General features: G+C 38.0%; 1 protein-coding gene across 1 annotated transcript in view; it reads right to left on the minus strand.

Annotated features, from left to right (window-relative positions):
- Agbl1 (AGBL carboxypeptidase 1) overlaps positions 1–27,085 on the minus strand; it is a 762,772-nt gene that overhangs the window by 533,634 nt on the left and 202,053 nt on the right. The gene's annotated exons all lie outside the window — the stretch shown is intronic.

The raw sequence follows: 27,085 nt of genomic DNA on the forward strand, positions 1-27,085 counted from the left end.
ACAGAGAAAAAGGGAACTGAAGAAAGAGTCTGGGGAAAATGTAGGGATAATCTGAGGTTTGAAAGATCCACTGGGCACCTCTGTCCCATGCCAAGAATTCTTTTGCTGTTATCAGTGGATCTCTCAAACCTCCAGCATGCAGAGGCAGCAGGTGGAGACTGTTTTTTAAGATTTGTCCTGGACTCCTGGATTTCTCCACCCTTTCTTCCTACCCGATGGCAAGAAGATCTTATGGTTCCATTTCTCTCTGTGCCACACTTGTATGACCCAGGCACCCATGGCCCTTTTGGTAGAATATAACAATCACTGTGCAAGATGAGCTAATAGCTGCTGGTGGATGCTGGCCCAAACAAAAACCAAACCAGAAAATACCCCATACAGGTTCTTAATCAGAGAAATTAGGTAACTTAGCTGAATTCCCATAGGTAATAAATGACAGACTCAGAAGTAGGGTCTCCTGAATCAAAGTGCTGTGTTCTCCCCTATTTAACACCCTTTAACTCTTCCCTTCTCTTTTATTTTTTTGGTACTGGTTATTGAACTCAGGGGCTCTTAAGTACTGAGATACATCCCCAGCCCCTTTTTCCTATTTTATTTATAGACGGGGTCTCACTGAGTTGCTTCAGGCCCCACTACATTGCTGAGGCTGGCTTTGAACTTGCAATTCTCCTGCCTCAGCCTCCTGAGCTGCTTGGATTACAGGAGATCACCACTGAGTCTGGCCCTTCTTTTGTGATATTTTCCTCTTCCTGTTTAACCCTTTGCCTCTAATAGCCTTTTCCAAGTTAAAAATTCATTTTACAGGGCTGGGGCCAGTGGGAGAGTGCTTGCCTAACCTGTGTGAGGCACTGGGTTCGATTCTCAGCATATAAATAAAATAAAGGTCCATTGACAACTAAACAAACAACAACAACAAAAATTCATCTCACTTTTGAGTTTCAGAAAAGAAAATTATTAAGAACTACATCATTTTCTGTGTTTTCTCTTTGGTAGCTTCTAATATTTCCTTTGATGTTTGATGTTGTGCAATTTTACTTCAGTGTGTCAAGTGCAGTTATCCTCAGTTTAAGAATTCATTTCTTTCAAAATAGTAGAAAATTCTCAGCCAATATATTTAGAATATTCCCTCTCTCTATTCTGTACATTTTCTGCAACTACTGAGAACTTCTTGTCCTATCTTCCATGTTTCTTAGCCTCTCCTCTGGGTTTCCAGCTCTTTCTCTACGTCACAAATTCCAAGGTATGTCCTCAAATGTGTCTTTTGCTTTAAATTAGTCAACTGTGTTCAAATCCTGCTTCATTTGTGTGTTGTGGTTTTAATTCCAATGGATAGATTTTTAATTTCCAAAAGATGTTTTATTTTTTCTAAACATTCCTGTTGATTTTCATAGTTTCTTATTCTTTTAGTCAGATTTTTTCATTGTTCTGACCAAAGGCCCTCACAAGAACAACATAGGAGAAGAGAAGTTTATTTTGGCTTATGGTTTCAGAGGTCTTAGTATACAAGGCCGACTCATCTCTGCACCCGCGGTAAGACACAACATCATGGCAAAGAAGCATCACAAAGGAAAGTAGCTCCGAACGTGGCAAATAGGAGGCAGGGACAAAATATAACCCCCAAGTCATGTCCCGAGTGACCTACCTCTTCCAGCCATACCCTGACCTGCCTAGCTCTCATGGTCTGATCATTGCACTTCTGAATGTCCTTGCATTGTCTCACACGTGGGACACCACAAAGTCAAACTATAACATTTATTCTATTTTTACCATGACTATTCATTCCTTCATTGGGTTGGTCATTTTAAATGTCCACAATTTGATGCATCTCTCAGTTTGTTCTGCCATCTCACACTTCTTAGAGGCTAGTAGTCCCGATTGTGGTGACCCATGGTCTTCCTTCATGCATTACCTCCTTGTGTTGGGTGACCTTTTCATCATCAGCTCATCCTCACAGTGGGAGCCCCCTGTGCCTTGGCGATGGAAGTGTGGCTGAAGAGTGGCTGTACAGTGCTTCATTGGGGTCGACGATGAGTTTCCCCAGACCCTGAATTTTTTCATGTGAGGCTGAAATTAAGCACTTCTTCATGACCTCTTCAGTATCTCAGGAGAGTTTTTCTTTCCAATCTGAGCCATGGGTCGGAAGAATCGTTTTTTTCTGCTTCTCTAAGCTGGAGGGCAGGATCCTTCAACTTGTGCCATCCGTCAAAGGGATGGCCCCACACCCTATTTATCCACAGGCCTCTATCCTTGTCCTTGCTACTCAAGAACACAAAGCACACTGCCTGCCTCCACCAGTTCAACCTGTAACCCAGGTCTGTCCTTGCATTTACACATCTCTCACAATCTCACCAGTCAGGCCGACTGGTGCTTTTTTATTTCTGTATTTCTGGCCTGTTCCTTTTTTTTTTTTAAACCCTCAGATGTGTTTGTTTTCTTTTAAAATTGTGGCTTTTCAAAAGTTTATTTTGAAGTAATGTCAGACTTACAGGAAAGCTGCAAAAAATAACCAGTTCAAAGTATTCCTTTGTATTTTCACCTAGAATCCCCAAATCTCAACATTTTATCATGCTGCTTGGCTTCACACTCCCCCCAACATACTCACTCTCTCTCTTGCTCTTGCTTTTTCTCTACCCCTCCCTCCCTCCCTCCCTCCTTCCTTATAATTATTAAGTCATGATATCTTGACCTCATAGTTTTTTATCTTGCTGTGAGAGAAGAATCACCACAAGCATTAACTTTGTCCCCATGTTTAGGAATGAGAAATTTTATGGTTGGGGGTAGGAAAGGAGGAGAACAAATATCCTTAGGATCAACACCTGAGCTCAATGCTTTAAATGTTCAACCCACTTAATCTTCAGAATAGAGGGAAATTATATATCATGACCCTTATTCTTAAGATAGAGACCAGCTAAGGCTTGAAAACAAAGACTTGCTCAAACTCACATCATATGAGAACCACATAACTATGAAGCAAGGATACTAAATCACATCCTTTCTGTTAAAACACACAGTGTGGAGTTCCTCAGGGTGTCACACCACAACACACCCAGCCTGACAGTTGCTGAGCCTCCTCATCTCCTCAGAGTGGAGTGTAAATAAATGAGAATGGCTGTGCTTTTTCCATCAGCAAGTAATTAGGCAAGTCACACCTGCCTAAGGTACATTTGTAGATACATTCTGGCTCCGTTCTGAGTTTTATACCTGTCTCTTTTGGCAATTAACAGACTCAGCTGAATTTTCTATGACTCACCTCACAATGCCATATGCTCACAATGGTTCACATCTAGAGAAAGCAGCTGATACCTCAAGGAAAACATAAGCAAATGCTAAGTATACAAACACTTCTTCTGGGCACATATTCCTAAGATTGATTGTCTCTTCTGTGGCTTCCATCACTTTTTAAAATAAATAAGCAAATGTGAACTAATTTCCAGTGACATTTGCATTCAGACCAAACTTACTATCGGAGAAGAATAATGAGTCAGAGGTGTTGTGACCTTCAGCATCCTAAGTAAAGGACAACATGTGGAGCTAGCACACAGTGAGAGCAAAATTGTCATCTAGGATTTGGAATCCCTACAAATTTATCAGATAAGAATGCAGCTGACTCCAACTCCATAAAACAAAGAGTTTATGAATGTAAGCCTACTTTTACCCCTCAGTTTTTCCAATTCCTTATTCTCTACACACTCAACCTTGACTGGTCCCTCCACTAACTATCTCAGCTACACTGTGCCTGCTCAGCACTACTAGGGAGATGGTACCCATCTCCATCTGAAGCTTCACAGATCTATGGCTTCCATTAACTGGCACTTATACCCCACTCTGTCACCTTTCCCTCTGTCACAGGATAGTTTTCTTCCATTCTCTTTTAAGATTAATCCCATTTTGACCAGTCATTCCCTATTCAAATCCTCCACTTATTCTCTCCCTCATCCAAAGATGACCAGTATACAGAGCATGATGACCTCCTTCTACTTCCTACTTCCTACAACCATAGTGTGTCTATAAGCATAGAAGTGTTTTTCACCTACTCTGATGGCTCAGAGAAAGAAACTCACAGCTAGTGTAACTAACGATTCTGTTTCTTTCTTCACAAAGAGGAAATTATCTTCTTAACAAAAGGGATGTCCATTGTTCATATGAGACTGAACTGTGTCACCCTAAACAAAACGAAAAAAGTACTCAGCTTGATAAAGTGTGCTAGCTTCCAAAGTAATAATGAGGAAAGTAATAGTGAGGAAACCAATTATTCATTGATGGAGAAAATGAATGGGGAGTCAAACCTCCATCTGCCTTTATTCATGGAATCAGACCTGTACTCTTCTTATTTGAACCTAAAACAACAACAACAAAAACATTAGCTCTTTATACCTATCTAAAACTTATGAAGGATGGAAGATACTAAAGGGTTGGGGAAACAAATTATTGCTCATGTGAGAGGTTTGGGATTTTTCTCAAGGAGAGAACATTGCATTTGGAGGCTAGAGTATAGGAGGATTCAGGGGAAAAAAATGAAAGAATTTAAAAAGTAATATTTTTAGAGAGGAATCTATGAGATGCCTACCATCTTTTCCAACACATAAGACTACAAAGTATTTCCCATGTGGATGCAAGAGAGCCCCCAAGCCAGCTAAAACAGCAACATTTGTCCCCTTCCCCCTTGGGCCCTTTACCCAAACACCACATTGCTTCCGAGATCCATGTGACCTGTTAGAAAAATAATGGCCCACATTTCCAATACAGCCTAGCATTTTGCCCGGTGAAAACAAACCAAGAGGTATTAAGAAAACAACATTGGCTGTACCATGCACATCTTGAGGAGTGGGTGTTGGGAGATGGTGGTGTTGGAAGAGATTAGACAATGAGACCGGCCAACTTAAAATGTAGCAATGCCAGGCTGGCAGCAGAGGCTCCCCATGTGTGAAACCTCATACCCCATCATGTAGGTTAGCAAATTACAGAACAGGAGAAGCACTGCCAAACTTGCCTTCATCTCCAATTCAAGTCCTGATTGCTCCCCCAAGCTCCAAACAGTACATCAAATCCAGCTGCATGCTGTTCTCTTTTCTCGCACTCTATAAAGATCACAAAAGTTATCCATCCTAGAGCATTTCATTTGCCTTCTACCCAAAACATGTTCTCCCCCACTGAATTAGAGATTTGGAAAACAGTACCCCTATTCCTGTCTGGAATGACTCTGCCCTCCTTGCCCAAGCACTTCTCACACATTTCTTCCTTTTTATTCCCAATCATGCTCATGATTTCCTGTTCATACCACTATGAAAACCACTTAACGATCTCTCTGCCTCTCTCTCTTTCTGGTCTTCCAGTACTCCAACGTGTACTGCCCAATGATTGATGAGTAACATTTCTAAAATCTTAATTTCCAGTAATTTTTTAAATATCCAAAATCCTGTAAATATTGTTCATGGGTTACACTATAAAATTGTAACTACGACTGAGCTGGCCTACAATGCTTGCAAGATTTCTCCCCAGCCTACCTCTCCAACATCTGTTACTGATGCTCTCTGTCCTTTACTCCAGTGACCCTGGCTTTCTCTGCATTCCTGGAATACACCAAACTCCTTCTACTGTGGCCGCACACGCAAACTCTCCAGGAACTCCCCCAAGAGCTCCACCCAAACTTGGGGAACTTTGCAAGCACTCAACCAGAACTCAACCCGAGAACTCCACCCATGTGAACTCTCTAGGAACTCTGCTAGAGCTCAAAAATAGCGGGCACCGGAGGCAGCAGGAACCGCTCCTTCTGGCAAAATGCCAGGCACCATCTTGACCTGGCCTAGCCGTGACTCTCAACAACTTCTTCTTCTGTGTCATCCTCTGACCCTCTTCTCCATACTCCACTCCATTTCTCTCCTTCTCAAATGACAAATTCTTGTTGTTCAGGATTTGTGTAAATGTTGTTCTTCCAAAGAGGTCAACTTTATCTAAATGATTTGCCACCAATCACTTCACCTTATTCTTCATCACAACACTATAAACTTTTGGTTTCTTTATGGCTATTATCACATTATATAAATATACACTTATTTAATTGTTTATTGGCTTATTGTCTCTCTTTCCTCATCTGAAAGTTTCCAAAAAGTCAAACAGTCAGCAACTACACACACACACACACACACACACACACACACACACACACATACACACACTCCTGATATCTAGCAGATGCCAATACAAATTGGATGAAAAAATTACATGTGAAATAATGAGTGAATTAATGAAGGCTGTGAGATGGTCACAGCTGCTTCGCACTAATGGACTTTACTCACTGAATTAGTCAGCTTTTTCATTGCTGCAACTAAAAGATCCAATCAGAACAATTGTAGAGGAGGAAAAGTTTGAGGACTCACAATTTGGGGGTTTTTAATCCATACACAGCAGACTCCATTCCTCTGGGCTTGAGGTGAGGCAAAACATCATGGCAGAAGAGTATGACAGAGCGAAGCAGCTCACATGATGATAAGAAAGCAGAGAGAGAAATCTCCAACTGTCAAATACAAATATATACCCCAAAGCCTCACCTCCAGTGCCCCACCTTCTCCAGCCACACCTCACCTGCCTCAATTACCACCAGATAAGTAACCCACTAATTGGGTTAAGGCTCTCATAATTCAATCATTTCTCCTCCAAACCTTCTTGATCGTCTCATGCGTAAGCTTTTGGGGGACACATCACATCCAAACCATAACACTATGATCTCTCAACCTAGAGAAGGCCCATCACACTAAGGAAGAATTACACAGCTCCTCACTGCAGGCATCAGAAGCTCTTTCAAGTCTTATCTGACTTCCTCCCTTCTCTCCCAGGGATAATTTTCAACTCCTTCCTTCCTGTTTTATCTCTAATTTGCATAAGCTTCCATCATAGTGTTTATATTCTTAAACACACTATTTGTGTATTTCTTCTTGAGAAAACTCATTAAGTCCTTAAGAATTGAAACTATATTTTAGTCCTCAATGTATTTCTAGCACCTAGCCCAATGCCTGACACTAAATTAAATTTTGATTTAGCAAATGAATGACTAAGACATGCATATGAGGCTACTTTTCCTTACAGCACATGAAACATTTCTCCATAGAAATTGTCAAACAATCTTCTCTGTGCAAGTCATCATCCAATACCTGCTGTGCTAAGAAGCACAAATGTGCAAGATATAGGTTTATACCTAGTAAGTTACATCCCTTCCAAAATGCAAAACATGTCATATTGCACATTGAGAAGGAGAAATACCACAAAGATAGGTCCCTATTAAGTTCATTAAGTTTACAAAATACTGTGCAAAACTGAACACCAATAATTCATGACCTTACCAGAGTGAAAAGAACAGTTTCAGAGATCACATTGACAGTGTTAAATATAAATACTAACAAGCTAGAAGAAGTCAGAGGAATTCACTTTTTAGAGATTAAAATTGCACCTGGATATAAGTAGTATCACAATTAAACCCAAAGACCTGAACAAAATTTTCACAAAAATTCAACTAGGGTTTTACATCTGCAGCTAATCTATAATGCCCTTGACTCTAGTCAGATTAACCTTATAGCATCATCCATCGATCAATGATTACTTATCTTGACAGTGTAAGAAGCTCCAACATACTGTTCTTTTACCTGCATATAGGCCATATTGAGATCCACAATGCCACCTTGGTATGAAATGAGCTGAACTCATTTCTTTTCCAGGCATGCATGACGTCCACCTGACATAGTTTACATCAATTTTAATGTTATACATGTTTTAAAAACTTTAGAAAAGCCAAGTGCTTTATTTTTTTTAAATATTTAATGGTGTTTAATGAATAGTTTGACTTATGTGTCTGTTTTATAACCTACAGCAGATGCCATTTTTAAATGCCAAGAAGAAAGTAACTTATGTTGCAACGTGAAATTTTAATCCTTTCTCCCATTACTGAGGGAGGACTGCTATTGATATCTTCAGCATAAAACACAACACACAGATAAAGCAGAACAGAACAGAACAAGCAACAGTTCCATGTGAGCTTGAATAGGACTCCCCTACTGGCTACAACGCATTCAGAAAAATAGCTTTCAAATATCAAAAATAAAATGCAAACTTTGACTTACATGAAGTACAGTCCGTTTCCACAGAATTTTTTTTAACATACAATAAATAGTTGTTTTGCAGTTAGGGTTTCTACCAAAGGATATGGAACTATGATGATCAAAAGCTTCCAGCTCTTTTTCAATTAAACTTTTTTAATGCTATTTGTCATATTTTGCTTTCCTCATTTCCACAGCCAACCTGAGCATAGAGCATGGAAAATATTCATCAGATTCTCCCATTTCTGGCATCTTGGCAGATGGGGTAGCCTCATTCAACCTTTCCACAAAAGCAAAGCATCACCATGCAGGCCTTAAAAAGGAAATGTGCTACATTCCAAAGCAAAGTAAAACCAGAAAACTTCAGAAATAAGTGAGTACTGAAGTCACCTTTGGCCCTAAGAGTTCCTGTCAATCCCTAGAGAACCTGGGTTTTGCTTTGACAACACAACAGATCCCAGGAACAAGAAGCAGCATATGGTCTAGCCAAGAATTTAACAAGTGACCAATGCAACATTTTGGTGCTCAAAAGAGCCACATGCATAGTGCACAAGTGAACCAGAAACAAAACTCTTTCACAAATGGGCTAGCAAGAAAATTACTTGTTTTTCTTTAGTGTTACTCTGGGAAAGAGTTCATGTATAACCTCAAGCTTGTTTTCAGTCCAAGTTCACAGTACCAATGTGGTTTGAAAACCATCCAGCCTAGATTTTTACTTAAAGTAGACAAATGTTAGCATGCTGCTGAGTGACTGGCAGAAGAAATTCTCTCAGGAGAAATTTTAACCCAAGTCATAAAGTGTTTCCCCAGATGCAGTTCCAAGTGAATTAACTCTTTAAAAAATCAATATTCATGAAATATACGAGAAACAAGATAGTACAAACACAAACTAGCAGGAACAACCAACCTAATTGAATAGGCCTCCAAAGATAGACACTACTAGAAATAGATAGACCAGGCAAATACTGATTCCTCAAAAAAGTTAAAGCAGAAATATTAATTTCAGACAAAGTTCTCTTTAAAGTACTTGAGATAAAGATCACTACACACTAACCAATGTTTCAATTAATTAAGAAACAATACAATAATTCTAAATGCATATGCATGTAACAACATAGTTTTAAAATAGGAAAAGCAACATTTATTAATCCAATAAGGGAAAAAATGACAATCACTGTAACAAATAATTTAACATAAATCTCACAAATAGTGTTACAGAAGGACAATAAAATAGATTCAAACAGCACAAATGGATAATATGTTTGATCTAAAGCACATAGAACAGTGCAATAAATCATTGCAGAATATATATTTCCTTCATGCACATATTATATAGTTACGCTAATCAACTGTACATCAGGCCATAGAGGTAGTCTCAACAATTATCAAAGAATGAATGACAGGCAGATGACATTGAGTGCTCACAACAAATTTAATGTACAATTTACATCAAATAGCCAAAAAAACTTCACATATTTAAAAGAAAGTATTGAACAATTCATGAGTTGAAAAATATACAATAATGGATATTAGCAAAAGCTTAGTACTGACAGAAAACGAAACCACCACACAGAAGTGCCGGTGACATACATCTGAAAACTTACTTAAAGGGAAATGGAATGGATTGCCTTAAGTATGTATATTTGAAAAAAAAAACTATAAATAAATAGCATTAAGAATGAAAATAAAGACATAATTATACAAGCTGAAGAATTTAAAAAGATGAATAAAAAGAAATATGACCAATTAATTATTCCAGCAGAAACATTACAGGAGTAAAAGGAAAAAAAGATACTTATCAAATTTGTCTTAAAAATATGTAGGAAACCACGTGTGCCTGTGATCTCAGCGACTCAGAACAGCCTCAGCAATGTAGCAAGACCCTAAGCAACTCTGCAAGACCCTTTCTCAAAATAAAAAATAAAAAGGACTGGGGATGTGTTTCAGTTGTTAAACAACTCTGGATTCAATCCCCAGGATCAGGAGGAAAAAAAGTAGGAAAATCAAAAATATTAAGGAATTGGAAATAAAGGAAATGAATCAAAAGTTTAAAAGCTTTTTGATATCAGAGAGCTATTGAAGCAAATTCTCCCTAACATATAAGGATGAAATCATTCTAAAGCTGCACAAACTTTTCCAGAGAATAAGGGAAGGGGAAGGAATGTTCCTTCAATCATATTTTAAGGGACAAGCAAAACCTTGCTACTAAAAGCAGACAAAGAAATCAAAAGAAAGGGAAATTACAAGCCTCTTGCAACCATTAATGTATATTATATAAACCCTACACAAAGTAAGCTCAAATTTAATCAAGCACTGTACAAATAACATATTGTGACAAATAGGTTTATTCCAGGACTGTGAATGGAGTTTAATATTAGCCAATCAATTAATGTGATTTATCTCAATAACAGAATAAAGGAGAAAAACTATCTGATAATTATAATAGATGTGGGAAGAAACATCTAATAAAACTAAACATCCATCCATGTTAAAAATATTTTAGCAAATGGAAAATAGAAAGGCACTGCTTCAAACTCATAAATGAATACACACACACACACACACACACACACACACACACACACCTTCAGTAAATGTCATATTTAATGGAGAAATGTTGAAAGCATTTCTTTTAAGACCAGAGTCAATACAAAGATACCCACAGTCATTATTTCTTCTAATAAACATTTTTTCTGGATGTGTGAAATATAAATAAAGAATATAACACTTGGAAACAAAGAGGGAAAACCTATCATTTGAAAATGATATTATACACATAGAAAAACCTAAATAAAGTGCAGAAAATTATTTAAATTTTAAAAACACTATACTGAATTCTAAATACAAAATTCATAGAGAAAAGTCCATCTCATTCATCTATACCAGTAGCAATCATTTACAATAATCCACAAGTATATAAATTGTTCAAGAATAAAATAATGATGTGTAAACAAGCTATTTACACAAAATCACAAGACTTTATGAAACTATTGAAAACTTTTTAACTAAAATGGATAAATATAAAATTTTCTTGGAAAAGTCTTAGAAGTCCATATTAGAAATATTGTTTTTCCCTAAAAGATATATAATTTCAATAAAATCCCAATAAAAGTCGCATTTTTTTGTATTTTTGTTCTTAAACTAGATAACCTAACATTAAAATTCATTTAGGAATGAAAATATCCAAGAACAATTAAAACATTCTTAAAGATCTTGAGCAAAACAAAGTACCCCATCAGATTTCAAAACTTACGTAAAGTAATCAAATTTATACTAGTATGCCACGGGTGAAGAGATGAACAATTAAAACCATGAATTAGAATTAAGATACCAGAAATACATCCACATTATAGAATGTGATTTACATCAGAGTCAGTTTTGCACATAAGTGAGAGAAAGGTTTCCACTTATAAAGTGAGGAAAAGAAGAAACCAACAGAAAAATGGGCAGGAAAAACAAACCAACAGTTCACAAAAGAAGAAAGCCAAAAGGCCAAAGAGACGTTAGAAAAGATGTCCAACCTTGTTTAAAATCAAAGAAATGCCAATTAAGACAACAAGAAGATACCATCATATATTCATCAGAATTATAAAGTTATCAAGATGTGGAGCAACTCTCATCCCCAGTGGCAGAAAGATAACTGTGTACCCACTTCAGAATCTGATTGGGTATTTCCTAGTAAAGTTAAACATCTGCATACCCCTACATGCTGCCATTCCCTTCTAGGTATAGACCTGGCCTAATCACATCATAGCACATTGTTTATAACAGCAACTATCTAAACATGATCAACAGGAGAATGCTTTAGCAAATGCGAGCATATTGATACAAGGGAATATCATAGGGCAGTAAAAGTAAACTAGAGTGATAATGTGTTCATTTTAATGCCCCTGCTGGCAGCAAGCCTTAAACAGGGGTGAACTGGGTTGGAATTTACTTCAACTCTGAAACAACAGATGAATCTATTAAAAGATTGTTTACACAATCTCTTAATATTCTCAGGAGACTTTTCCTCTGGAATTTTATCTAGATCTTTACACCAATATAATGGGACCCTTTCAGGCATCCATCATGAGTTCATCCATAGGAAGAAGACAGTATAAAAGTATAAAGGAATAGGTAAGGGATAGAAGAAAATCCATTGTCTGGGCTAAAATTAGATTCGTCTGGGCTCATTGGGACAATATAAATAAGATAGTAGTTTTGTCTCAGCTAAAAGGTGTCCTTAACTCTGTGTATTAAATGTAGAAAATCTCTTTTACTGGAAGCTTTAGACTGAGAGTTTGCTATTTCGTGCCCACTGATATTGTCGGAGATTACAAATGGGAAGGGTCACAGCTGCTCTTTGACATCTACCACTCTGCAATTAAATACAATGAGCTCCAACTCATTCTTGAGAGAGGGCTCACACAGTCCTAAAAATGAGAGTTGGTGATGATGATGGCTCTCAGGTATCTTCAATAAGATCATGTCCAGGACCTTCAAAGACAGTTGTAGAAAGTGACTCTATAGGATGATGTCATGGGATTTCTCTAATCAAGTCCTGCTTCATACATTTCAGCCCCCTAACCACAAAAATTCAAAAAGAATTCATTGAGCTGTCATAACAGGCTGGCCTTGGGGACACTGTCCACTCCTTTTCTGTGGGCTCTTTCCCAGCTTCTGCCTTTAATCTTCTGAAATAGCTGAGACCAGGCAGGGTCTTTGAAGCAAGATTTTACTAACCAAAATAATAATAATAATAATAATAACAACAACAACAACAATAACAACAACAATTAAATAAATTTGATGAAGATCTAAACAGGCTTAGGTGGAGTATCATCTCTTCTTTGACCAAAGTCCCCTTTGCTGGGCATGTCCCTGAGCAGCATCTCCCCTCTGCTAAAATCCCTCAATACCAATACCCTTGGGCACATAACTAAACCTCAAAGAAAAATGCACTAGAAAAACCAGAAGGTCATGAATGATGTCTAACTACTCAGTGTCTGATTCAGTTAGTGGCACTAATAGGTGTCTTTCTTGGAATAACTTTTTGTTACGATCTCAGCTGAAAGAAAAGTGTTCATTGATTATTGACTAAAACATTTACTTGATGTTAGGAGTTCCAAGGAATTGTTTCTCTCCAAAATCTAAGAATCATCTGTCACATAACCAATTCTATTTTCCTCTGAGTGGATACCTCTCCCTCCAGACAAGTGACTATAAAATCACCTCTCTCTCTCAGGTGAGACCTGGCCACATGGTCTTTCTGGACAGCCTCATTAAAGGAGAATCCAGTGATGATAAGGAGTCGGGGGTTTATTCCTCTGATATCACTCATGTGTTTAAGTCAGCTCTTTTGCTGCTGTGACCAAAAGACCCCACCAGCACAATTGTAGAAGAGGAAAATTTCAGAGGTCTCAGTCCCTGGACAGCAGGCTTCATTCCTCGGAATTCGAGTTGAGGCAAAACATTAAGGAGGAAGAGTATATTGAAAGGAAGTAGCTCACATGGTGATCAGAAAACAGAGAGAGATACCACACACCACATACAAATATGTAACCCACACGTACCACATACAAATATGTAACCCAAAGTTACGCTCCCAATGACCTACCTTCACCAGCCACACCCCCACCTGCCTTCAGTTACCACTCAATCCCATCAGGTGATTAATTCACTGATTGGGTGAAGGCTCTTGTAATCCAATCATTTCTTCTCTGAACCTTCTTGAATTGTATCACATGTGAGCTTTTGGGGAACATGTCACATCCAAACGATAACACTCATCTCATTTAGTAGAGTTCACCATATAAACTGTATGTGGGGCACTCAAAGTCTTAGTTCTTTAGCCTCAGCTTTAAAAAAAGTTAAATGCCTGCACCTTCTTAATGAGCAACACAGGGTTGAGAAAGTCTTGCTCATTTTGACCAGCTCTGAACTAGAGATAATCTCACTTCATTAAAAACCCCATCAACTTTATCTCTAAAGTTATTCCAAGAAAAGTACTTGAGGATTTCCTAATTAACATGTGGCAGCAGGTGCTATGAACAAAGCAGGCACGATTATAATAACCTGAAGTCAATAATTCATAAATGATAATGTATTATTAATCAATTATTGGGTCCTGAATAACATTTAATGAGATTAAGCTGATTGCCAGGCTGAACTGTTGGATGCGTATTGATTTAATCAGAGTGCTTAATTAAACTATGTAAGCTGCCCACCAAGTCATTATATCACAGCTGCCTTCAAAGGAGGATAGTTTCCATTCTGCTTCTCTCTTCTTTTGAATTAGGAATTATTATTGATTGAAAAGAAATTAAGATAAGGATCCCTGTTTTTCATGACAACTTAGGAAACTGCCATGCCATCTGATGACATTTCTTTTCAATCAGAAGGAATAAATGCTGTTTATATAAGTGTGCATAGAGTGCAAAGTAGTATGTAGGAATTTTTTGTTTTCTTTTTTTCCAAAAAGTTCAGAATCTTAATAAACAAAGAAAGCTAAAATTTTTCGTATCATTCAAGAAAATATAGAGTCACTTACAATCTTTTAAAGACAGAGAAGCTGAACCTCAAAGTTGTAAAAAAAATCCTTCAAAATGCTAAGATAAAATATGATTCAAAGTAAGGTGTCCCCCATCCCTTTCCAAGCCTCAACTGTCCCCAAAACCTCAAATTAAGCTTTAGTCACTAAAGACAAGAGAAGTATACCCATTTTATTCTGTGAGCTTCCAACAGCATCTTCCAGAAGCAAAAGCTGTTTCCCCCGCAGCTGCAAGCGTTCAGAATCACTCATCATTTACAACAATGCATAAATCCGTGTCTTTAGACATTCAGGTCCTTCTTTCACTTGTCACATTGCTAATGATGAGAGTTATTTATATTGAACATTGAACAAAATGTTTTCTGCTCAATGTTCCAGCCTGATGATCCTGCCTGAGGGGAGACAGTGACAGCTCTGTTGGAGCATCCTGGGGTCCAGGGAGCCCTGCTGGTCTCTCTAATTAGGACTTTGCCCTGTCAGCTTCATGAATAGCCACTTCTAAATTGGATGTGCATCACTACACATTGAGGATGGCCTTGCCCTGTAAAATTCTAGGAAGTCAAAAATCCACAGCTGCCACCTGGATGTAACACTCAATGAGTCACAGAAAGTCAGCTGCCGGGAAGGTACACACAAGACACTGGGGCAGTAAGGACTCCCTCAGCTGTGGCATGTGAGCTCTTGATGTGATCATCTGGTGGCTTGGAAAGGGAACACATGTGCATACCAGCTTGAGGGGAGAAGTTGATCGCTCAATCATCACCAAGGTGGATATGAACATACATTTTAATTATCACATTTTGGACAGTTAATGTGCCTGAATTCAGCTCAGAACCTGTGTTCCTGAATCTCTCTTGCTACTGGTATCAATGGTGTGAGCTCCCAGCTACAGCCTCCAGAGGCTCCTATTTACAAAAGCTTGTTTGGCCAAAAAAACTTCCTTTCTACAATTGCTTTTGAAAGAAAGGTGATGGAAAACCACCCCAAACAAACTGGAGATTGCCATGTTATCTGAATCCGTTTCCCTCCGCTCAATCCAACCCCTACTTTCAAGAAGAGAAAAGTGAGAGTGTACGCAATCTCAGCATTCCATAAGGCAGGCTTCCAATGGACTGCATGTGTTTTGTGCTGAGCTGGGAGGGAGGACAGTCCCTGAGCTCAGCGGTGGCTCTCCACCACCACACCCTTTCACCATGATGGTCTTTCTCACCTGAGCCCCCAAAACAACGGAGTCAGCTGATCATGGACTGAATTTCTGAAACCATGAGCCAAAATAAACTTTTCCTTCTCTAACTTGTTCTTGTCAGTTCTTTTAGTCACACTGACACAAAGCTGACTAAAACAGTTGTAATCTTAATTCAGAAATTCCAAAATATTTCTTCATTAAAATTCATACTGTCTATAGAGGAGAAAAACAATTTCAAGAATCATAAGAGAAAGGGTATTCTTTTCAGCAGGAAAAATGCTATTTCAAAATATAGAATAACAAATATATTTATTTCAAATTACAAGCAAGCTGTCAAATTCATATTATCCATTGTAGTAAATTTAAAAACTAGACTTTCATTTTCTTTTGTAATGGCAAGCAGTAGCATATAAAGTGCAAAGATCAAGGGGTAAGAACTTCCATTTCATGAATAATATTAGTCTAAATAATCTGAGCAATTCTTCAAATGAAACAAAAAAATGCTGAAAATATTTTTCCCAAAATCATTTTAATGTATTGCTGAATTGGTCCAAACAGATAAAAAGAAAAAAAGTCTGTAGGTACCCAAAGCAAAGTGAAAACAAAGCAACCTTGGAAGGGGAGCATTAAAGCATGTTTTTCCCCTGAGGATTTCAAGAAAACCTTGAAGACCTTGAGCTTCTGCATAGAAGGCTTCAAAGTACACAGAAAGCCAGGAGGAAATCATAGGTCCTGCCCATGCCAGGCATCTAGTAGGAGAACCCTGCATAGATGTAAGACCCAAAGGTTCTTCTGTCTCAATTCACAGAAGAGAGGGTCCAAAACAACTTTTTAAAAAAATATTTTTAGTTGTAGATGGACACAATACCTTAATTTTATTTATTTATTTATTTACTTATTCATTTTATGTGGTGCTGAGGTTCAAAGCCAATGCCTCATATGTGCCAGGCAAGCGCTCTGCCACTGAGCTACAGCCCCAGCCAAAACAACTTTTTAATCTCAAAGTTTCCCTAGAAATTTACAATCACAAGTAAGTTCTCACACAGATTTGAATTCAAGTTCCATATGTGGTCCCGAAAAATTCCAAGGTAGGGATTGTGGTCATCCCAGTATGAGAGAACTCTCAGGTGAGGAGCAGAAACAATACAGATAATTTGCCAGCCCAAATTATCTGCTCCCAGGCTCTGGACCCAGGTCAGCTTTCACAGTCCCATGCTCTAATAGACCCAGGGTGCTGTAGTCACAGGCAAGGGTCTACCCCTGTGGATACAGCCTTCATGCAAGTTCTCTGAAATTCAGCAGACAGATTCACCTCAGGAGGCCCTGCACCTGGTCAGCCTTTGTAGACTCAGGATCCACAGACCCCTGATCCACAGGCTCCAGACCCACATACCTACTGACCTAGGCACCAGCACCTGACCAAGGAATCCAGCAGGAAGCCTGCCCAGACAGCCCACCAAGAATCTCTGAATCAATGAAGTTAAGAGTTGGTTTTTCAAAAAAGATGAAATTGACAGATCTTTAGCTAAACAAAGTAGGAAAAAAAGAAGACAAAATTATAATTATAAGTAGAATGAGGCATTATAACTAATATACTATGAACAATTAATTATTTGTCACCAAATTGCTAATCTAGAACAAACAGATAAATTCATAGCAACATGCAATCTAACAAGACTGCATCATAAAATAGAAAATCTGAATAGACCAATAGGTAAAGAGAACAAATCAGTAGTCAAAAATCTTCCAACAAAGAAAAGCTCACAACCTGATGACTTCACTAGTGAATTATACCCAAAATGTTAAGAATTGACTCCAATTCCTCTCATACCCTCCCAAACAATTGAAAAGGAGAGAACAGCCCAAAACTTGTTTTTTAATGGCAACATTACCTGATACCAGAGCCACACAAGAACACTACAAGGAAAGAAAATTTCAAGCCAATGTCCCTGACTAACAGAGTTGCAAAAGTTCTCAAATAAATAAATAAATAAATAAAATTAGCAAAGTGAATTCCATAGCTCATTAAAAGGATCATGCATGATGATCAAGTGGGATTTAATGTGCTATAATAAATATAATACACAACATTAACATTAAATATAGCACATCACATCAATAAATGTTATAATGACATTAACAGAATGAGAGATTAAAATCATGTGATAATTACAATAGCTGCATAGAAACAATTACAGTCAATATCCTTTCATGATTTAAAAAAAAAAAATGTATATACAAAATGTACCTCAACATAAAAAAAGGCCATATACAACATTAAAAAGTGCCTCTGTTAGGATCATACTCAACCTGAAAAGCTTAAAGATTTCTAATATAACAATGGGAGTTCCAGACAGAAGAAAAAGAAATAAAAGGCATAATTTTCAGACTTTATGTTGTTATATTTTATATTATATGTTATTATAAATAGAAAACCCTAAAGACTCCACAAAAAAATATTAGAACTAGTAAATTCAGTGAAGTTTCAGAATATAAAATTAACCTACAGCAATATGTAACATTTTCACATATTAACAACAAACTATTCAAAATGGAAATCAAAAAAACAATCCTATTTATGATAATATCAAAAAATATAAATAAAATATGTAGGAATAAACTTAACCAAGGAGGGGAAAGATCTGTACATTGAAAACTTTAAAACATGAATGAAAGAAATTGAAGAAGACAAATAAATGGAAAGGTATTCACGTTCTTTAGGAGAATTAATATTGTTAGAAACCTGCATACTATCCAATGCAATCTACAAATTCAATACAAGTCCTGTAAAAATTCCAACAACACTTTAAACAGAGAAAACAGTCTTATAATTCATATGGAACTTGCCTGGTGCAGTGATGCAAACCTGTAATCCCAGCGGCTCAGAGGCTGAGGCCGGAGGATCATGAGTACAAAACCAGCCTCAGCAAAAGTGAGGCGCTAAGCAACTAAGTGAGACCTTGTCTCTAAATAAAATACAAAATAGGGGTGGTAATATGGCTCAGTGGTTGAGTGCCCCTGAATTCAATCCTGGTACCCACCCCCCCAAAAAAAGAAATTAATATGGAACCACAAAATATCTGGAATAATCAAAGAAATCTTGAGGCACAATGCTGGAGGGAATCACACCACCTGATTTCAAAATATACAATAAAAACTATAGTAATCAAGACAAAATTGTACTTAATTACTTTCTTACTCCAAATAAAATCACATTGGGGATTAAGGCTGCAACATGTAAATTGTGGGGAGAAAGTAATTGACTTAAATTCATACATGGGAGAATAACAGGGCAATTAAAAAGGTATGACAGGGATATCAACTTAAATATGTCAACATGGTTTAATAACAAACTATGTTTATCAGAATAACTATGTTATCTAGGATGGTTTTTTTTGTTCATATAAAATCCAAACAGGAAACTCAACAGTAGATTGGCGAAGATATGCAAATATGTGATTAAAATATATAAGGAAAAGTGAAAGACCATTTGCTACACAATTCCAGATAGAAGTTACTCTGAGGCAGTAACAGTGGATACCACTGGGGAAAATGCTATAAGACACTAAAATATGCATGAGCAATGTTGTGTTTCTTAAGATGGATAGTGTGTGTATGGATGTTCATCTTATTTCTGTTTCTGAATCTGTATCTATATGCTATATGAATTCTCTTGTAAGTATTACATAAAAATGAAGTTCTTTATTTTATTAGAGAAGACACAAGTTCTTATTTCTGGCTTTATATTTAATAGCTACACAACCACACACAAGTCTCTTTTACTCAGAGGTCCAGGAGAGGCAGTTAGGTTGTTGTGTTCAAGAAATACAAAGAAGGTGAGTGTGGCTGACTAGTATTGACACAGGGATCAGACTGGTATTGACACAGGGCAGAGGCAGTATAATTTACACTTGACTAAAATTATAAGGGTTATTAATGTTAGCACAAACACACGGATACTCAACACATTAGAGAACTCAGAATATATTTCTTGTAGTATAAACAACCAGTCTTACACAAGGGGAATTATATGTTGAAGATAAAGGATTTTGTCTCATTACTTCATAGCCAAAAGAGGAGGTAGAGAAGAGGGGTTAGGGTTGTGGGGTTTGGGAATTAGGCAGCTTTGGTATAAACCCAGGCTCTAACTCCCATTTAGAAGGTGAATCTAAACATGGATATAAGTATAATTCTCCCCACCCTTACTTCAAAAGACTGTTGTGTGAAACAATCATTCATACATAAACTCTTTGTAAACAGTTCATTACCTTAAAATATATAAATCGTTACATTTCATGAACAAATTTATAGAATAGAATGTTTTGGGATCGATTCTGATGAACTATATTACATGTTTCTGGTACAATAACCACATAGCGAAAACTCTGGTTCCCTTGTTAATTGAGCAAATTATTCAGGTAATGCAAAATTTGTTTTATTTCCCTCTGAAATAGATTATATTTTATACATATTGGCTTTATAATTATGTTTATACTGGGTTCTCATGATATTTTCAGGTCTCTGAAAATGAACATTTCCAATAGTCAACTCATTATCCCTCTACAATGGCCTTACTCCCTTTCTTATGTGTTCCTTGTTGATATTAAAGGACAATCAGTCACCAAAACCACTCAATTCTTAGACATGTCTCTTGAATTTAGACTTTTTGTCCCCATTTCCCTAGACCAATATTCTTCAGGAATTTCATCATCCATGAAGATGACCAAACTAATATCGATCCTCACTAACATATCAAACACACACTATGTGCCAGGCACTGTTCTAAGCCCTTTAAAATCTATGGATTAAAGAAGCCAGTATTATTATCCATAGTTTACAGATAGGGACACCAAAGTACAGGGTATTCATCTTTTCTGAGGTCGTAATGCTAATGAATGGGAGAACCAAGATTTGAGGCCCAGAGAGTCTGAAGGCTTAAGGGCTCCATGTCACTACTAACCTGCTTGGTCCACACTTGCCTCCACCTTACTGCTACAAAACCTTCCTCCAAAACAAATCTGATTTTGTAATTCCTCTATTTCTAATCACATCCCACTAACTCATCATTGCCTTCTAAACAAACTTTGTAATATGAAGTTTCCAACTTCTTAACATGAAAAAGATGGTGGTTTACCATGTAACCCAACTGAAAAGGCATTTCCCCCAACTCCTGTGAATGTAGAAGACTAATCTCAAGATGGAGATCATATGGTCCTATCCATAATGTGGGCATAATAATTACGCCCTTTCTTAATACACAAGACAACTTATGAGGACTAAATGATATTGGGTAAAACTGTATAAGATCAAAATACTTATATGATAGGATATAAGCCAAGTTATTTAACTCTTTATGTTTTATGATCTTTCCAATCCCCTCCAAACCGCCTTGGAAGGAGGAAGTGTTGGGGGCCTTTTATTGGAGTGACCAGGCCAAAATGGGAAGCAGAGAGGACATAATTCAACCTGTCTAAATGTCATAAGAATTTTCAGGATTTTTTATTAAAATAGAATGAGATTGTTGTGAGTCACTGCTTACATGCATACAGATCAATGTGTATGAGAACCAGGAGGAAAACCAAATTTAATGTGACTTAGTTGTGTTTTACATAGTCTCTTTTTCATTATTCTCAGAAAAGACTCAGATTCTTCTTCAAATTGGTTTTGGATTCCCAACTGAGGTTTCTCTGAAAGCAAAGCTCTGTTGATATAAGTCTACCATGTGCATGGGGCTTACACAGACTACCCTTGTGGATATAAATCCTCCCTTAATTTTACCATGTGGATAAATCCTCTCTGCTCTGTGCCTCCAATGCATTTTATTTAGCCTGTTTTAGTATAACTTGCTGTATTGCAGTGACCTGTTCACATGACTTTCACACACATGCGCGCGCGCACACACACACACACACACACACTCCCTGACATGTGTGACAAGGATTAAATAATATTTATCTCTGTATTCTAATTATCTGCCATGATTCCTTGCCCTAGTTGCCTGAAGAGATGAAAATCCCAAGTCAAGAGAAAGGTACATTGCAGTTTCTCTAATTCTAAAATATTTTATTAAAGATTTCCAGGGAGAAAAGACATTATATTCTTTTTTTTTCTTTTTAGATAAAGACATTATATTCTTACAGTTAATTTTTTTTTAGCTCAAATATTTGTCAGAAGCATCACTTAATAGGAAAAAAAAATGGCTTAACTAGGAGACTGGAGGCCTGAGATCTACCACTATAAACAACTAGCTGGCCTACCTAGGCAGGTGAGCCCCCATCTCTGAGCCCCATCCTCTATGGCCATCTGAGACATCAGAACTGGATAGTCTCTCTGGAGTTTTAAGCTCTAACTTCAGTGATCCCATAGTATTATTTAGTCCCACACACCTATGGGAGGTTAAAGAGAAAAAAAAAAAGAAAAAATTTCCACAAGTGAGAGGTTTTCACTTCACTTGCGTTTCTGTTTTGTTTGGACCTCTGTTGTCACTTCTAGCTCTCCCCTCATACCTGATCAGGTGCTTCAAAAAGAGACAAAGGCCAGAGAGGATGGAAAATGATTTGTGAAGAAGCCAAAAGGGGAATTCTGTAACTGTGTATTTTTCCACTCCATTCTAATTTAAAACCACTTACAAGTGACAACTCCCAGCCCGAGGCAGGTGCCTGTGGTAGCTCATTACACCCTCAGGACCTCATGTAAATCTTTTTTCTGAGAATAGCTATTGTCTTCCAAGGAAAAGCTTTTAGCATAATGGCAGGCTGAATAGAACACTGCTTTTATAAGAATATCTTTAAGAAAAAGCAAAAAAAAAAAAAAAAAGAAAAGAAAAAGAAAGAAAGGTATTCTTTAGCAACTGCAAATGCAATCTCAACTTTCCCCCATCTCAGGTCCCCTGGAAAGAACAGCATGTGAGCCATGGGAGACTGTGGCAGTGGAGTGGAATTATCTCACCTCCAGAGACATATAAAGGTTATGCTCTGCTCTTCTAGGTTTTAATAAATGCAGGGTGGAGGTGTCTCAGATTGCAAAAATAGCAGATCCACCCCCTCCCATCCACCTTTGTTATTTCTTGGCTTCTCACCAGTCTGTGAGCTAGCATTGACTGTTCACTTAGAGAACGAGAATTTTCAAGAAGAGAATGATACTTTCCCTCAGAAAATTCCCACAAATTAGTTCCTCCTCTCGTATCACTCTTAAGAACAGTCAACACACTGTTGTTATGTGGGTTGAACATATAGATGTCCAACATAGAGGGAAAAAAAAAAAAAAAACCTCTTGAGAAAAAAAATGAAGCATCCATCACAGAGATGCAGGTCTTCAAACTAAAATGGGATTCAGTTTTTGCTGGGTAGAAACGGTCATTTAGAATATGACTTCATAGGGGTAATGTGGAGAAAATGGAAAAGTTAACAAAATGATGGAAGACTTCAACAGGTAGTGTGCTGCAAGTAAGTGTATTTCTAGGGAAATATTCAGTGAATGCAGTGCCTAGGAGGCAGGGTAATTGGGAAAGTGGGATAGAGACCTGGAGTCTCCTTCAATGACTACTTACTGCCCTCCTGGCCCACAGATGGATATCTGCCTTCAGTGAGGGGCCATCTGCAAAATGGAGATAAAGACAAGAAGTAGAGGGAGTTCCAAAGGTCAGGAATTTCCACACAAGGCAGCACATTCTGTGTGAGAAAAGGAAGAAGGCAGAAATGGTTTGGGGAATGGCTGAGTCTGGGGAAAATATAGTACTCGCCTTTCCAGGATTGGGTAAATAAGGACCTCCACCCTCACCCCCAGGCTTTCTTTACTCTGACTGGATGGGTCTGCTAATCAGAGTATCTAAGAACATATAATGTGTTAGAAGATTATACTAGACTGTGTAATTATGCCAGCATACCATTAACCAATGTGGACTAGTCTCAGAAAGCATTGAAAACAATGTCCTGGGTAGATCTTGCCAACCAAATCTTATCTCCAAACTTGCACCTGGAATGTCTTCTGTCACAACTTGATGGAGCCATTGTCCCGTTCTGTTAGATTCTGTTTGCTCCTCTTTGCTGGCTCTCTGATATGCAAATCTCAAACATCCTGGGCTCCTTTGGCATACCAAATTTTGCCAGTTAGGGAGGACCTGGGCTTCCTGATTCCCCAACACCTTGTCCATCACTGTCTCTGACATTGGCTGAACTATAACCCCTTCTAAAGACTCCCTTTCATCATCAATTTCTTCTCAAGCCTGTATCTTCCATAATGGCTTCAGTGATACTCTCCCAGAATTTCCTGTTCACTGTCCCACTGAAAAGGGCAGAAGTCATGTGTCTCTTGCAGATCTGCCAGCATCCTGGTTCTGAGGGCTGAAATCTCTAGGTGTAAAGTAGTGAGCCTTCTCTCTTGGGAGCGTTGCAAGAAGGCATTGTCCTCAGTTCTCAGGGCAGTGATAAAGTATATAGCCGGCAAGTCCAGTAGCTACTGAACTGAAAATAAATTTATCAAGAAAGCAAGGCTAAACGTTTGCAAGAAAATAACTTTAAAAAAAAAAAGAAAATGCTTCTGAAAAATAAATCAAACCAAATAAATGTTTCTGGGAGACTCTCTGGCGTCCAGACCCCAGAAAGGAATAAAAGTAATCAATAAATTGTCCTCAATTATCTCCAGGTCTGGGACTTTAGACCAAACCACCAGGGGAGCCAACCTTGAGCAGGAGAGTTCCCCCATGGGACCCAGAGCCATGTTCTTATTTCTTGGGTTTCTAAAATAGGACTCAAGTGGTAATCCTACACAGGGGAAAGAAAGTCTTTCAGTACACAAATCCCTCTTTATGAGGGGTGAGTGGCAGCCACTGAACCAGAAGCTGGACAAATCACAGCCAAACAACCCTACTCCTAGCAGAAGCTGACCTGGTCCCTGGGAGGCAGCAAGCAGGTAAGACAATTTAAGCTCACCTGGAGGGAGGCCTGAGGCAGAGAAATCTTGAGCGGAGGGCTTATTTGCTGTGTTCTCTTACTAAATCAATACTTCACGTTCCATGGTTCAAAGGAAGTCAAGTGGTTTTATATCTGAATTACAGGCGTGGTGTTTATATTGTTCTGGGTTCCTTTTCAATTTTTTTTTTAAACTCAGCAATGGCAGGTGTTCATGTACATATTGCATACCTCCCTGAAATTTTGTTATTAAGGCCTGAGACTTTGTTCCCAGCACCCCGGGGGGGGGGGGGGGGCGGGGGCGGGGCCCAGGCCAACTGTGCAATTTTCAGCTCTTGAATCTCAGGCTGGGCCCAGAGAACCTTCTCTCCTCATTCCTGACATACTGCAGGAAACACCACCATGAAAACTCTTCTATTAGGTAAGAAAGCAGAATTCACTGTGAGCTGCGAGAGACTAGGATTTTTGTGCTATGCTTAACATGAGCTGTTTTAACAACTACCCTACCCTCTAATTTGAAGGCAGAACAGGGAAGAGAGGAAGTGCTGGCTTGCCAGCTGAGGCCAGAATGTTGAATCAGAGCATGAGGACGAACTCGGCACATTTGCTGTGTGCATACACACTGGAATCAGAAAAACAAGGTCTAAAATCTGGCACCACCATCCATCATGGTAGTTAGCTTTCCTGAAACCCTCTTGCCCTATCTGTAAAATGGGGGTTCCTGAAACTGATCACCATAACAGATACCAATGAGTCACATAGCCCACACAAATAATATTTTCACTAAATTGACTAAAGAGTTCAGAACTCTTATATGATTTGGAGAAAGGATGGTTGTATAGGTACCCAGACTTTGTCACGTTTTAGCTGTATGACTTTTGATCTCGCCCAGGACAAATTCTACAATTTACAGGACTCACTACCCAGTGAAAATGCAAGGTTTCTTGTCAAAACTTCAATTTTTTTTTTATTTGAAGCTCTTTCTTCAATTTTTATATTTTTTAGAAATTTTAATTGACACATATTTACAGAGTACTATGTGAGATTTAAATACATGTATATGATATGCAAAGATCAGATCAGGGTCATTGGCAATCTGTCACCTGAAACATTTATCATTTTTTTTTTTGTTGTTAGAAACATTCAAAATTCTCTCACTGGCTATTTTAAAATATATGATTAATTATTGTCAACTATAGTTACTTACCATGCTATAAAACATTGAAAGTTATTCCTCCTATTCCAATTGTACCCCTATACCCACTAACCATTCTTCCTCTCTCCCTCCCCATCCCCACCCCTATCACCCTTTCCAGCCCCTGGTAACTACTACTCTAATCTCTATTTCTATGAGATCCACTGTTATCCACTATTTCTACATATAAGTGAGATTGTACAATATTTATCTTTCTGAAACTGATTTATTCCACTTCACATAAAGTCCTCCAGTCCCACCCTTGTTATTGCACATACCTAGTCAAAACTCTTTAAAGAATGTCAAGATGGTAATAGAATGTTTAACAAAGCGCATGGCTCCTCTAAGCAGGGGGCTTGTGCAACATAGGGCTAGCAAGGCCATGAAGACAACCTAACTATTCCTTTCACCACAGTCAAACCTCTGGATCCCTCAAGTCTTGCTCAATGATCATTTCTTGCAACTGACAAAAAGCAAAGAAACAGCGTTCCTCTGACCATCATAAGCATTCTCCTCTTCCTGCCCCCAATACCTCTGGAGATTAACAATGGCTACAATATTAGCATGTGTTTAAGAGGGAAAAATTATAATCACACTTGAAAGTGTATGTTTATTACAATGAATCATATAGACAGCAACTAGAAACCAGACTCCTTTGATTCATATAAGAGTGAACTAAGACAACACTTCTCCGTCTCTTTTTTTAACTTAACTGTTTCCTAGGAACCATTTTGTAGGGGACTTCACTGTTTCAAGTCCTCTCCTCAAAGTAAGAATGATCTCTCTGGTTATAACATCAACAAAAGTACCCATGTCAGCATAAACCAACCTGTAAATACAAAAGCACCCCCACGTCATAATTACACAATGGGGTTCCACTCTCCTCCCCTTAGAAATGGACCTTGCAAAGCACAGACTTATATGCAACCAATCTCTTAAATAAATAAATATTCAGTGAAGATTTTTCCAGAAGAATTACTGTCTCTCAGCCCCTAGTACAGTTCATCTGCCAAGTGGAAGACCCTATGACCATTAGAGAAATTGCTCTTAAATGCATAGAACACATAAGTTTTGAAAAACCCCTTATTGTTCATTAAACCATGTTAGGGCCTCATTAATTCAGATTGGATAATCAGTTGTTGATTAGCCAGGTTGTTAAGCATCATTGTCAGGTGT

The sequence above is a fragment of the Callospermophilus lateralis genome, chromosome 3 (assembly GCF_048772815.1).
Source record: "Callospermophilus lateralis isolate mCalLat2 chromosome 3, mCalLat2.hap1, whole genome shotgun sequence".
In the NCBI taxonomy this organism is placed as follows: domain Eukaryota; kingdom Metazoa; phylum Chordata; class Mammalia; order Rodentia; family Sciuridae; genus Callospermophilus; species Callospermophilus lateralis.